Source organism: Saccopteryx leptura, chromosome 5, assembly GCF_036850995.1.
Source record: "Saccopteryx leptura isolate mSacLep1 chromosome 5, mSacLep1_pri_phased_curated, whole genome shotgun sequence".
Taxonomy (NCBI): domain Eukaryota; kingdom Metazoa; phylum Chordata; class Mammalia; order Chiroptera; family Emballonuridae; genus Saccopteryx; species Saccopteryx leptura.
In genome coordinates, this window is record NC_089507.1 from 194,033,863 (window position 1) to 194,046,981 (window position 13,119).

Consider the following 13,119-nt stretch of genomic DNA (forward strand, 5'->3'; position numbering starts at 1 on the left):
GTATGGGGAGTCTCTACTACAGTCTGGTTAATGATAAACGAAAGAGAAAACCAAAGAGTATTTGCCATTGTATCTTCCACTAAAGAAGGATTCCTTCTTTAGTAGCTGTTTCTAGTGACTGATACTTGTTCTCTAAATAGAATTGTCCTTTTAGATGAGAAGAGCTTATAACATCATGGAAACATTTCATAAGAATATGTCATTCTCTTTTCTGTAATAGGGTTAATGCATGGAATCTTCCAAGAGAGAACTGATAGATATATTTTTTATTTTAATTAATGAGTTGAAATGATTTATGAGCCAGCCTCTTGTGAGTTAATGTGACTTTTTGCCACTGAGCCCAGTAATTCCTGGGGAAACTGATCAAAGAGAGAATAGACCCAACCCTAGATGTACAGTGAGCATACTAGGAACATATACCTTGTAAGGCAAAGGTTTCATTTGACCTGAACCACTCATCTCCTATTCCTTTTTTTTTTTCTTCTTTTTTTCCAAGTGAGAGGAGGGGAGATAGAGAGACAGACTCCTGCATGTGCCCCAACCTGGATCCACCCGGCAACCTCTATCTGGGGCCAGTGCTCTGCCCATCTGGGGCCATGCTTGCAACTGAGCTATACAATATTTAGCACCTGAGGCAGAGGCTCCACGGAACCATCCTCAGTGCCTGGGGCTGATCAGTCAAACCAATCAAGCCATGATTGCAGGAGGGGAGGAGAGAGAGAGGGAAGAGGTAGGGGTGGAGAAGCAGATAGTCGCTTCTCCTGTGTGCCCTGACCAGGAATCAAACCAGGGACATCTATACACCGGGTTGACGCTCTACCACTGAGCCAGCCAGCAAGAGCCCCATCTCCTATTCCTGATCTGGGCAGGGAGGGGTGTAAAGGACCACAACTGTATAGTCTTTAATATATCCATCTATAAAATCAAAATAATAGTGTTTTTCATGATGAAGATTGGTAATAGTCTTATAATATGTTTTTATGTAGGAAAGAGCTTCCAGGGCTAATGATATGGCAAGTCTTTGCTCTTAAAATCCCACTTAGAGAATTAGTCACAGTTCTGGAATGTTGTGACCTTTTCAGAATTTTTGAAAATAAATAATCAGCAGAATCAGACGACTCACCCTCCGGAATATTGAAATAACATATTTCATCTGTGCCATTGTCTCAGCTGTTCCATTGCCTGCCTGAAATCATCTTAAGGATGATGTTTTCCCATGTCTTTCTTAAAAGAACAATGTGATCCCAGTAAACAAAGGAGGCCATGCTTAGGACTAAAATATCTAGAAACTTTTTTTTTGTTTTTTAGTAAGAGACAGGAAGGGAGAGAAATAAGAAGCATCAACTCATAGTTGTGACACTTTAGTTGTTCATTGATTGCTTCTCATGTGTGCCTTGACTGTGGGGCACCAGCCAAGCCAACGACCCTTTGCTCAAGCTAGCAATCTTGAACTTCAAGCCATGGACCTTTGGGCTTGATCCCATATTCAAACCAACAACCCCACACTTAAGCCAGATGAGCCCACACTCAAGTCAGTTCACAGGTTACACTGTATCCACTGCTCCACCGCTGGTCAGGCTATAATATCTAGAAGTTTAAGTTAATTTGCACAATTTGCTGGATTAATAACTATTTGAGGTTTGCTTAGTTAGCCAGGAATATCTCAGATACTGTTTTATGACTATAAAAGTCTATAAAACTAAGATCCAAAAAACCAATAGGCTTTTGATTTACACAGATTAGCCATCTGGAAATTGTTGAAGAAACGTAGCTAAACTGATGTCTGTTTCCCAAAGTTCCCTTCTCTGTCTGAGTCACTTCAGAAAGGAGTCCACTTGTGGCCCAGGCTCAAAGATTTGAATCTGAACCAGAGTGGCCCAGGGAGATGTAGCCTGGGCTCAAATGATCTCTGACTCAGGAATATTCAGACACTAACCTCAGTGCCAACCTCACAACCAAGAACTAAAAGACCTTGATCATGATGATGAGCACTCCTGTATGCCAGGCACATCCCCCAGAGACGGATGTTGTAACTAGCCTTCTTTTACAATGAGGACATTGAGACTTGCCTACAGCCCTAGTGGGGGGGAGTAGCTAAGCTTAAAAGTCTGTAGTTAATGCTTCTGCTATGGCATCTTCCTCTACTATGGACCCCTCTGATTTGCCCTCATTTCTTGGCTAATGAATTTTTTAAAAAAAAAATTTTTTTAATTTTATTGATTGATTTTACAGAGAGAGGAGAGGAGAGAACAAGAAGTATCAAGTCATAGTTGCTTCACTTTAGTTTTTCATTGATTGCTTGTTGTATGTGCCTTGACCAGGCAAGCCCAGGGTTTTGAACTGGCAACCTCAGCGTTCCAAGTCAATGCTTTATCCACCACGCCACCCCAGGTCAGGCTCTTGGCTAATGAATTTTTAAGCCACAGAGACATTGTTTTCTCTCATTTTCAAGGCTGTTTTTCATTTGGTAGCTTGTTCTCCTTTTACCACTCTAGTAGTGCTTGTGGTTTTAACTAAAGTTTCTTGTATCAGTTTTAGTACATACAATTAATGAATTCAGATCTTTCCTCTTCAGAGATACTAAGCTTCTGTAGGAATTCTAAAAAAAAACAGTACCTTTTCTAGTATGTGAGAATTCACCAGTAAAGCATTGGAATTAATGTGCTCAACCCAGAACCTTCAAGAATGAGAGGTAACCTATCAAGGTTTATGAAGGACCCTGTTACCACTTCTCCCATAGTAACTTGAACAGGGTCTAGAGAAGGCACCTTCCCAAGGGTCCAGAATATGCAATAGGTCACCCACAGCTCAGCAACTTTTATACTACAGTTTAGAAAAAGGAGCCCATATGTAGAGGAAATTCAGTGCCTTCTGATAACTTTTGTATACTTGAATTTAGTTATTAAGTTACCCAGTCTGTAGACTGAACAAACTCAAGTCCTTTAATTTAAAAGCAAATTAATCTTTCATGACTGCTCCATTAAATAGAGTTGTATTGATTTCTCTCTGGCACCTGGTGCTTTTCCAGGGAGTTATAACTGATTGTTGATTTATTTTCCATGGACATGTGTCTTAAATACGATTGACCTATCTAGATTATCACAGCCAATTCTTCCCTTTATTTAGAGAGTGGTTTTGTTTGTTTGTTTGTTTGGTTTTTGGTGTGTGTGTGTGTGTCTGTATGTGTGTTTTATCTTTAGGGCCACTCTGGCTCTTTATTTCAGGATTTTTCCTTGGTCATCACATAGACCCAGTAATTCCTAGGGTGGGTTTTCAATATTCAAAGCTGTTTTGAGAAATACCATGACATTTTCAGAATCAAATAAACCTTGATTAATTTTAAAGACACAGTTCTGTGTCACAGATTAGAGAAGACTAAAAAGTCATAACTAAATATGATGTGGGATCTTGGATTGGATCCTAGAAAAGAAAAAGAACATTAGCGGAAAAACTGGTAAAATTTTAATAAAGTTTACAGTTTAGTTAATAGTATTATAGTATTATGCCAGTGTTGATTTCCTGTTATTGTACTGTGGTTGTGTAAGATTTTAACATTAGGGAAAGCTAGGTGAAAGGTATAAGGGAATTCATGTAACTTTTCTGTAAGTCTAAAATTACTTCAAGATTAAAACTTTTTTTTTTTAATAAGAGAGAGACAGATAGGAAGGGGGAAAAATGAGAAACATCAACTCGTGGTTGCATCACTTTTAGTTGTTTATTGATTGCTTCTCATACGTGCCTTGACCCAGGGGCTCCAGACAAGCCAGTGACCCCTTGCTCAAGCCCCCAACCTTTGGGCTCAAGCCAGTGACCATGGGGTCATGTCTATGATCCCATGCTCAAGCTGGATGAGCCCATGCTCAAGCCGGCAACCTCAGGGTTTCAAATCTGGGTCCTCAGCATCCCAGATCAATGCTCAGTCCGCTGCTCCACCACTGGTCTGGCTCAAAATTAAAACTTTAAGTAAATATATATACACTGTTCCAGATTATTTGGGAATTATAGTATTGGCCTTTCTTGAGGCTCTCTAAGGCAAAAAAGATTGCCCAAAATGCATCAGTAAGTATTCTACTCACTGCCCACAGAACCAGTGACAGAAATTGTTTCACTTGTGTGTTACTCAAATACTGCCAGTCTGATGCAGCTTAGCAAGGTCCCTGGAAGGCAGAAGGCTCTCGTGGGACAAGTAAGAGATTTGGATTCAGTCAGGAGTTTCAGTCCCTGTTCTACCATGAACTAGTGGTTTCAGTTTGGGAGCCGACTTGATTTTTCTGAGTCTCAGTTTCTTTATCTGAATATAGAAGAATATAATACCCAATCAATCCATGGGGACTGTAAGGATTAAATGAAATTTATGTATTTGAATGTCAGTCATTAACTCTAAAGTACTATGCAAAATGTTTATTTTGATTAATATCCTAAAGAATTGTTTGAAGAAAGGCTGGCTCTCCTGAGCGTCCTTTCCTTCCTTACAACTTTTTTTTTTTAATGAAAATGGTAAAATTTAATCTTAATTTATAGGACACTGCAAAATATGAAATTCCATATAAAAAATAAGAAATCCATTGAGAGGAGAAGCTTCATAACAGTATGTACAGTTTGGACCTGTCCAAGTATAGTTTAATTGTAAAAAGAGCTACCATAACAAGCTACATTTAAAAAGAGTTCTTAGTAGAGAAAAAGTAAAAGTTATACCAAACATAGTACACAGCAAACAACTTTTTAGGCCTCAGCTGCACAGTCTAAAATTTATAGGTCCCAGGAGTGCCATCCTGAACTTGAAACAGACAGTAATCGGAGGTAGTTGCTGGCACATTTTGATCTTCTTCCTCTACAGAGAAATACTTCTCAACCAAGTTTTAATGAAGCTTTGTACACAGACTCATTTTCATGGTTTTATAGAGCTCACTGGGGAACAAAATTTTTGTTGCATCCACAAAAACACTTGTTCTTACCTAATTCGAGTGTGCTGATCTCAAATCTGACATTAGTTTTTCTCTGTAAGCTACAGTTTTTTTGCAATTCAAGATTTTAGGTTTTCATCTTATTGTAAAATTTTAAACATTTAGTTTAACATAATGAAGTAGAATGTCTTCTTGGGCATCATCTTTGTGAAAATATAATAATTTATATAATGCAGTAAATACACTAATACACTAAAAGATATGATTGCATCAGAATTTGTCTACAATATTGAAATAGAACATATTAAAACACTTATTTTAATCATAATATTTGCGCAAAACTTATTTAAATTTTATTCAGGCAAAAATTTGCATTTGTAGCTCTTGCGTTTGTGTACTTGTTGAGGACAGTCTTGTTTGATGCTCTAGCAGTAGTCTGCTCATCACTAACAGCTCCAAGATTTTTGGGAAACTTATCAAGGTGACTGTTCAGGAAGTGAATCTTTCTTTTTTTTTTTTTTTTTTAGTGATTTTATTTTATTTATTATTATTTTTTTAGAGACAGAGTCAGAGAGAGGGATAGATAGGGACAGACAGACAGGAATGGAGAGAGATGAGAAGCATCAATCATCAATTTTTCATTGTGGCACTTTAGCTGCTCATTGATTGCTTTCTCATATGTGCCTTCACCATGGGGCCAGAGCAGACCAAGTAACCCCTTGCTTGAGCCAGCGACCTTAGGTCCAAGTTGGTGAGCTTTGCTCAAACCAGATGAGCCCGCGCTCAAGCCGGCAACCTCGGGGTCTCGAACCTGGGTCCTCCGCATCCCAGTCCGATGCTCTATCCACTGCGCCATCACCCGGCCAGGCCAGGAAGTGAATCTTAACGCTCATGTTACATCCAATGTCGTGGAAAGCCAACAGCATCCTTTGAACCAGAAGTTCATAATTTTCTGCTTTTTTGTTGCCAAGGAAGTTCTTTGTAACTGCCACAAAAGACTGCCATGCTGTTTTCTCCTCCTTATTCATCTTCCTAGCAAATTCTTCATCACATATGAGGGTTCGAATTTGAGGTCCATCGAATACACCTACTTTTATCTTCTTGAAAGACAAGGCAGGAAAAGCAGAAATAATATGTTGAAAGCATTCGCTTTCTGTATTCAAAGCCTGAACAAACTGCTTCATTAAGCCAAGTTTGATGTGAAGTGGGGAAAATGATACTGTCTCGATTAACTACAGGTTCATTCACAATATTTTGCATCCCTACTTCCAGAGCTTCACATTTCGGCCACTCCTGTGTCCAGTGTTTCTCCCGAGCTTGGCTGTCCCACAAACACAGAAAGCAAGGATACTTCGTGAAACCTCTCTGTTGTCCTAGCAGGAAATTTACCATTTTAAGATCCACACAAATGATTCAGTTATGCTCCTCATACTTCAGTAAGTCGAGGACAATTTTTATGTCATTATAATCTCGCAGATGAGTTGAATAACCAATTGGAACCACTGCATAAACATTACCGTTGTGTAGGAGAACACATTTCAGACTCCGTTTAGAGCTGTCGAGAAATTAAAAAAAATAATAATAATAATAATAGCCTGACCAGGTGGTGGCGCAGTGGATAGAGCATTGGACTGGGATGCAGAGGACCCAGGTTCGAGACCCCGAGGTCGCTAGCTTGAGCGTGGGCTCATCTGGCTTGAGAAAAAAGCTCACCAGCTTGGACCCAAGGTCGCTGGCTCGAGCAAGGGGTTACTTGGTCTGCTGAAGGCCCGCGGTCAAGGCACATATGAGAAAGCAATCAATGAAAACTAAGGTGTCACAACGAAAAACTGATGATTGATGCTTCTCATCTCTCTCCGTTCTTGTCTGTCCCAATCTATCCCTCTCTCTGACTCTCTCTCTGTCTCTGTAAAAAAAAGAAAAAGAAAAAGAAATAGCCGCCATTCTGTTGGACTGTAAGTGGTAACACCTAGCTGGCTGAGAAGACTACTGATATCATGACAGTAAGCAAAGTGTTTGTCTTCAGAAAAAAAGTCCACAAAAATTTGTTCACACTTCCTGAAATGAGATACTTTAGCTGACCAGTGAAGTATATTCTTTTCTTGAAGCCTGGAGGCTAATAACTCAGCTGCTTTCTTTGATAGGCCCAAATCTCTTACTAAGTCATTCAATTCGGGTTGGCTGAACTGCTGAGGGGCTAATGACTGCTTGGCATCAAAAGAAGACCCTTCAGATTCTACAACCATTTCCTCATGCATCTTATCAAAATATACTTGATCAATGTTCACTTTCTTCATCCTTAGAAGAAATAAAACCATTGAAAACTGGAACTGGGAGGGTCTCAGAGTGTGGGATAGGTCGTATTGCTGAAGGAATATTAGGATATGCAATCATATGCCGTTTTTTCTTGCCAATGCCTTTTGTATGGATCAGACAGAAATAACAGTCACTGCTGTGGTCCTTAGGTTCACACCAAACCATGGGAATACCAAAAGGCATTCCTTTGCGTTTTCCTTTTGTCCAGTAACGAAGCATTTCCTCACAGTTATGACACAAAATATGAGGAGCCCAATTCTTGTGTTGATTGCCAAGAGGAACTTGAAAATAGGCAATATATGCACAGGTCACAAATGATGAAATACTGCGCCTTTGACGTTGAAGTGTGTAACAGCCACATATATAACAGAAGGTGTCAGGACTATTCTTACATTTACGCCTACTCGAAGAAGCCATGATTCAATCTTAAAACAAAATAAGAGGGTGTTCTTATCAGATAATAATTTTTTACATTTAAAAACAACTACAATTATGTAAAAGTGATGTTTGTAAAACATTAATTGCCTTGTGGTTATGTTCAATCCAAGAGTCGTTGCCCTTTAACTCCAATTTAAAAACCAATGCATGCCAATAACTGTAACAAAAAGAAATTAAAATTGCATATAAACTAGAGCATGCACCAAAAAACAGACTTCAGATTTGGAATCAGCAATGCAGATATATATAGAAACAGTTCTAAAACCTCATGCAACAGAAAATGAAAAAAAATTGTTCCCCAGTGGCTTCAATTTTGTTTAAACCTCCACATTCTTTAGTCTTTACACTAAGTTTCTCAGTTTTATCTAGTTTCTCAGCAGCCTGAAAGATATTTGAAGTGGCATTCAGAATAACCAGAATAATTTTGGTGTCTTTTGCAGTTAAGAGGTTCCTCAGTGGTTCTGTTATGCCACATTAACGAGGTATACAATCTGTGCATCTGTTTCACCACTGATAGACTTGGTTACAGCTCATACAGCTCTTGTGTCATAAAGTCTGCCTTAGAGAGAACAGCAATTAGGAATGGGACTAATTCTTGATTCACAACTACTGTATCTGGTCCTGTATCTGTGATGTTTGACATTGTCCCTGTAGCTTCCTTCTGAACATTAGTTTTGGAGTTCATTAGTAGGCTGGGAAAATATGGCAAGTGCTTTCGCATCTATTACAACCTGAGTCTGTTCATCTGTCCCAGTGACAATATTCCCTGTGGCTCATAGCACAGGACTCACAATTAGTAATTCAGTAGCTTCTAGGAGCTTCAGAAGTTGGGGATGACTCCTGTTTTCACAACCATTTCTATCTATTAATTTGGACCATCCATAAGGTAGGAAAATGGCCCAGCAGCTCTCTGCTAATACTTTTGGATCATCTTGATGCAGGAGATGAACTAAGTAGGAAGAATCTGCTCCAGCATCAAACAGGTGTGCAGGATGCTTTAGAAGACGCACTTCAATTTTGATAGCAAAGATAGCACGTCAGACTTGATTTGGGAACTTTGGTAATACCAATAAAGAGAAAAGCTCTGTATGCATAAATCCAGAGAAAACAACGAGAATAGAGGAAACAGAAAAATACAAAACCCAAACTGCAGAAAATGGAATTGTCAATAATAGGGCTGAAAAGGATAAAAGATACAAATAGCATTAAAAGGCATTGGTTAGAATTTTTTTTAAAAACCAAAACCTTGAATCACTGTTATAAAAAGTACTGTATAAAGAAGGCCTGGCTGGGTGGCTCAATGGATAAAGCATCATTTTGGCACACCAAGGTTGCGGGTGTGATCTAGTCAGGGCATGATGAGAAGCAGTCAATGAGTACATAAGCAAATGGAACAACTAAATGGAACAGTGAACTGATGCTTCGCTCCCTTCGCCTTCATTCTTTCACCCCACTCCCTCCTTTCTCAAAGAAATGGAAAAATTTTTTTAAATAAAATAAAAGTATAAAGAAATGTACAACATCCCTTAAGGAAAAAATGGCATCAAAATAATGGGGTGGTCAGTAAAATTGAGGCTAGACGTAGATTTCCGGATTAAAGCACAGATGAACTAGACAAATGAGTTGTAACAAATCCTATAGATCCAGTTTTCTTCTGCTCCGGCAACTCCCCCCTAGACGGGAGGGAGGTTGTTACAAATAGGAGGATGCCTCAGTAAAGGAAAAACTGACATTATTGTAGAGAAAATTAGACCTTTGCCTACAGGTTGAGAATTTGTAAAGCACTTATTTTCCAGATTTGGCACTTAAAGACATACCTGCTTATCAGTCCCCTACAACTGAAAAGGAAAAACTGTCCTCTGAAGAGTAGAAGATAAGAATGACCTCAAACTTTGTAACTTAGATTATAGAAAGAAGGTGCATTTAGGGAAATATTTATGAAATACTAACCAATTTATCTTGCCTAGCTGTCGGCCTTTTGAAGATAAAAGATTTTGAACCCTGTATCTTAGAAGAATTTCAAACAGCCAAGTACCAGAGAAGGTTATAAAAGACTGGGAATGCAGAGGAAACTTCTGAAATATAAGTGGTAGAGAGAGGAGTACTTGGCAGGAAATGAGACTGTGGAATTATCCAGAAATGGCAGCTTAGGTATTCAGGCACAAAGCTTCTCAGTGCAGGATTTGTACCCGACCTGCTGCATTCCAGGGTCTGGGCCTCTACAAGTACAGAAATGCAACCTTACCTTAACTCAGGGGTAACCAGGTCCTAAGAAAATCTTGCTAACCAAAGCTCACAAGACTGCCAACTTATAGATTTGTTAGGAGAAATAGAATTTTCAGGTGAGCTTGAACCTTGATTAAGCATAAGTAAAATTTTTGCACTTAGGTAAGTCATGTGGGGAAAACAATTAAAATCATTAGGTAAATTTGTTAAATTTAGTTAGAATAAAGAAATGTGTTTTTAAGACATGTTTCTCTGCTAAACTTGAGGTATTCTTCCCTGATATAGGGCTTTCTGGTGGACCTATGTATAATGTCTCAGTTTTGACATTCACTGGCAGGAAATGTATGCCTAATTCTATTTAGACAATCTGTGCTTCCATACAAACAGATATGTACTAACACTGTCTCCTTTTAAATCATTCAATGCCATTGTCTCTACTAGTTTTTATGTACAGATATAGGCAAATATTGTTCAACTATATCACTGTAAATTTAAATTCAAAAATGCAAAAGATACAAAAGGATATACATGTATTTATAGATATAGATATGACTTCCATCCTCCCTAGGGTTCTTGTCCTCCCACCAAAAGCAGCTCAGATTATCAGTTCTTGGATATTCTCTCAGGGATAGTTTAGGCATATACAAGCAAATTTCTATATTCTTCAGGAGTGACATCTATCAAATCCAACTAATAACATATTTGCAGTTTTATCAGTGACATGGTTCAGAGTGGTCAGTTGTGGACTGAGCTGCGGAGGGTTCACTCCTATTCCTGATTGTTAATAGCGACACAGAACCTGCCGTCTGAGTCTCTCAGACTCACGGTACTGCAGTGAGGCCAGCTACTGGCTAGTCCAGAGAGGCCTCACTGTGTCTTCTCACCTGAACTTCAGTCACAGGTTTGAGAGAAAGATCTCTTCTGCAACTGGCTCCTATATAGCTGAATAAAAGAGGGATATATCCTGGTTTTCTTGTATTTATAATTAGTTCCTGAAATCACCTTTGATTGTGTTAGGAAAAAAAAAAGATTGCATCTTCTAAAGCACAGACAGTGCTTGAGCACTGTCCTGTTTGGGCAGGGTCTTGAGAGACAACTTGCCATTTTGCTATTTTGTTGTCAGAAAGATGAGCTGGAAATCAGCTAGTCCAAAATAAAAGTTATATTTAGTGATACGTATTTTTATATTTTAGGTAATGTATAAGTAAAAAACACATAGAAAGTCACTATGTTCGGCCCTGGCCAGTTGGCTCAGTGGTGGAGTGTTGGCCTGGCGTACAGGAGTCCGGGTTCGATTCCCAGTCAGGGCACACAGGAGAAGCGCCCATCTGCTTCTCCACCCTTCCCCCTCTCCTTCCTCTCTGTCTCTCTCTTCCCTCCTGCAGCCAAGGCTCCACTGGAGCAAAGTTGGCCCGGGCGCTGAGGATGGCTCCTTGGCCTCTGCCTCAGGCACTAGAATGGCTCTGGTTGCAACAGAGCGACGCCCCAGATGGGCAGAGCAACCTCCCCTGGTGGGTGTGCCGGTGGATCCCGGTCGGGTGCATGCGGGAGTCTGTCTGACTGTCTCCCCATTTCCAGCTTCAGAAAAATACAAAAAAAAGAAAAAAAGAAAGTCACAATGTTCAGTTGCCTTAGTGTTTATTTTGCAGCTCGTTTTTCTCAGAGTGCCCACTGTTCAGAGCCGAGTGTTCTGTGGGTACTTTATTAAGATTTATTTGTATGCATGCACTTGGTTGTATCTGCCCTAAAATTTTTTTTCCAGGTTAGGCTCCAAAATAAATACAGATGCCTTTTGACTTACAATGGAGTTACATCCCAATATCCACTATAAGTTGAAAATATCATAAATTGAAAATGCATTTAATACACCTACCTTGCCAAGCATCATAGCGAAGCCCACCCTACCTCAAACCTGCTCAGAACACTATGTGAGCCTTCAGTTAGGCAATTACTCGAGTTTCATGTCAAGAGTAATTGCCTTCGTCTTACCAGAAGCAAGAGACACAGAAGGGTATTTTGTGGACAAGATGGGATATAAAAACATACAAGTAATGCAGGCAGCACAGCACACTGTAGAGTATTGGCTATTTACCCTGGTGATCAGGGCTGACTGGGAGCTGCTGCTTGCTGCTGCCCAGCATCACGAAAGAGCATTATGCTAAATATCAGTAGCCTGGGAAAGATCAAGATTCAAGGTAGTCTCTACTGAATGCCTACCACTTTTGCCCCAGTGTAAAGTGGAACCATCATAAATTGTATACCATCTGTATACAAACAGCAGTAGCTTTTCTCTATGCTGGGTATAACTAGCTTAGAAAATGTATGTGAAAAAAAGATCCTATTCATAATAGAAACAAAAATATATAATAACTGGGGAACAAACTAAAGAAAAGTATAAAATCTATATAAATAAAGCTATACAAATCTACCAAGAGGCATAAAATAAAACTAGAATAAATGAAAAGATGTATCATGTGCTTGGATAAAAGGACCCATTTCTTCTGAAGTAAGCTATAAATATAGTACACTATTGGTTAACTTCCAATGTACAAGAAGTTCAGTGTACAACTAAAGTGAAAGCAACTATAAGTTGATGCTGTCACCCTCTCTCACCCTTCCCCCCCAATAAAAATTTTTTTTAAATCTTCAGAGATGATTTTCATCATGGCTCCTCTGTCAGAATCTTTTAAGAATTTTTTAGTACAAAAATAGTCACAGGGATGTAAAGTACATACAGCAAAGGAAATATAGTCAATAAAATTGTAATAACTATCTATGGTGCCAGGTAGGTACTGGAAATATTGAGGGAGCACTTTGTAAAGTATGTGGTTGTCTGACCACTAAGCTGTACACCTGAAACTAATACCAAATAATATTGAATGTAAACTGTAATTAAAAACTAAAATTTAATAAAAAAGAATTTTTGTTATATTAGCATTTTTTACATTAAATCCCAAGGCTTTCATCACCTTTAATTCATGATAATCTATTGCTTTATCTGTGTCAAGCAGTTCAAAAGCATATTTAATTTCTTGTTTCTGCTCTACAGAGACTTTCTTCTTCTTTTTTTTTTCCACAGACAGAGAGTCAGAGCAAGGGATAGATAGGTAGGAACATACAGACAGGAAATGAGAGAGATGAGAAGCATCAATCATTAGTTTTTCATTGTGGCACCTTAGTTCATAGATTTATTTCTCATATGTGCCTTGACCTTGGGCATTCAGCAGACCTAGTA

General features: G+C 38.9%; 1 protein-coding gene and 1 pseudogene across 1 annotated transcript in view; one reads left to right on the top strand and one right to left on the bottom strand.

Moving 5' to 3' along the window:
• Positions 1 to 13,119, top strand: part of RNF24 (ring finger protein 24) — a 69,517-nt gene that overhangs the window by 23,290 nt on the left and 33,108 nt on the right. The gene's annotated exons all lie outside the window — the stretch shown is intronic.
• Positions 4,743 to 12,025, bottom strand: LOC136406636 (importin subunit alpha-1 pseudogene; annotated as a pseudogene).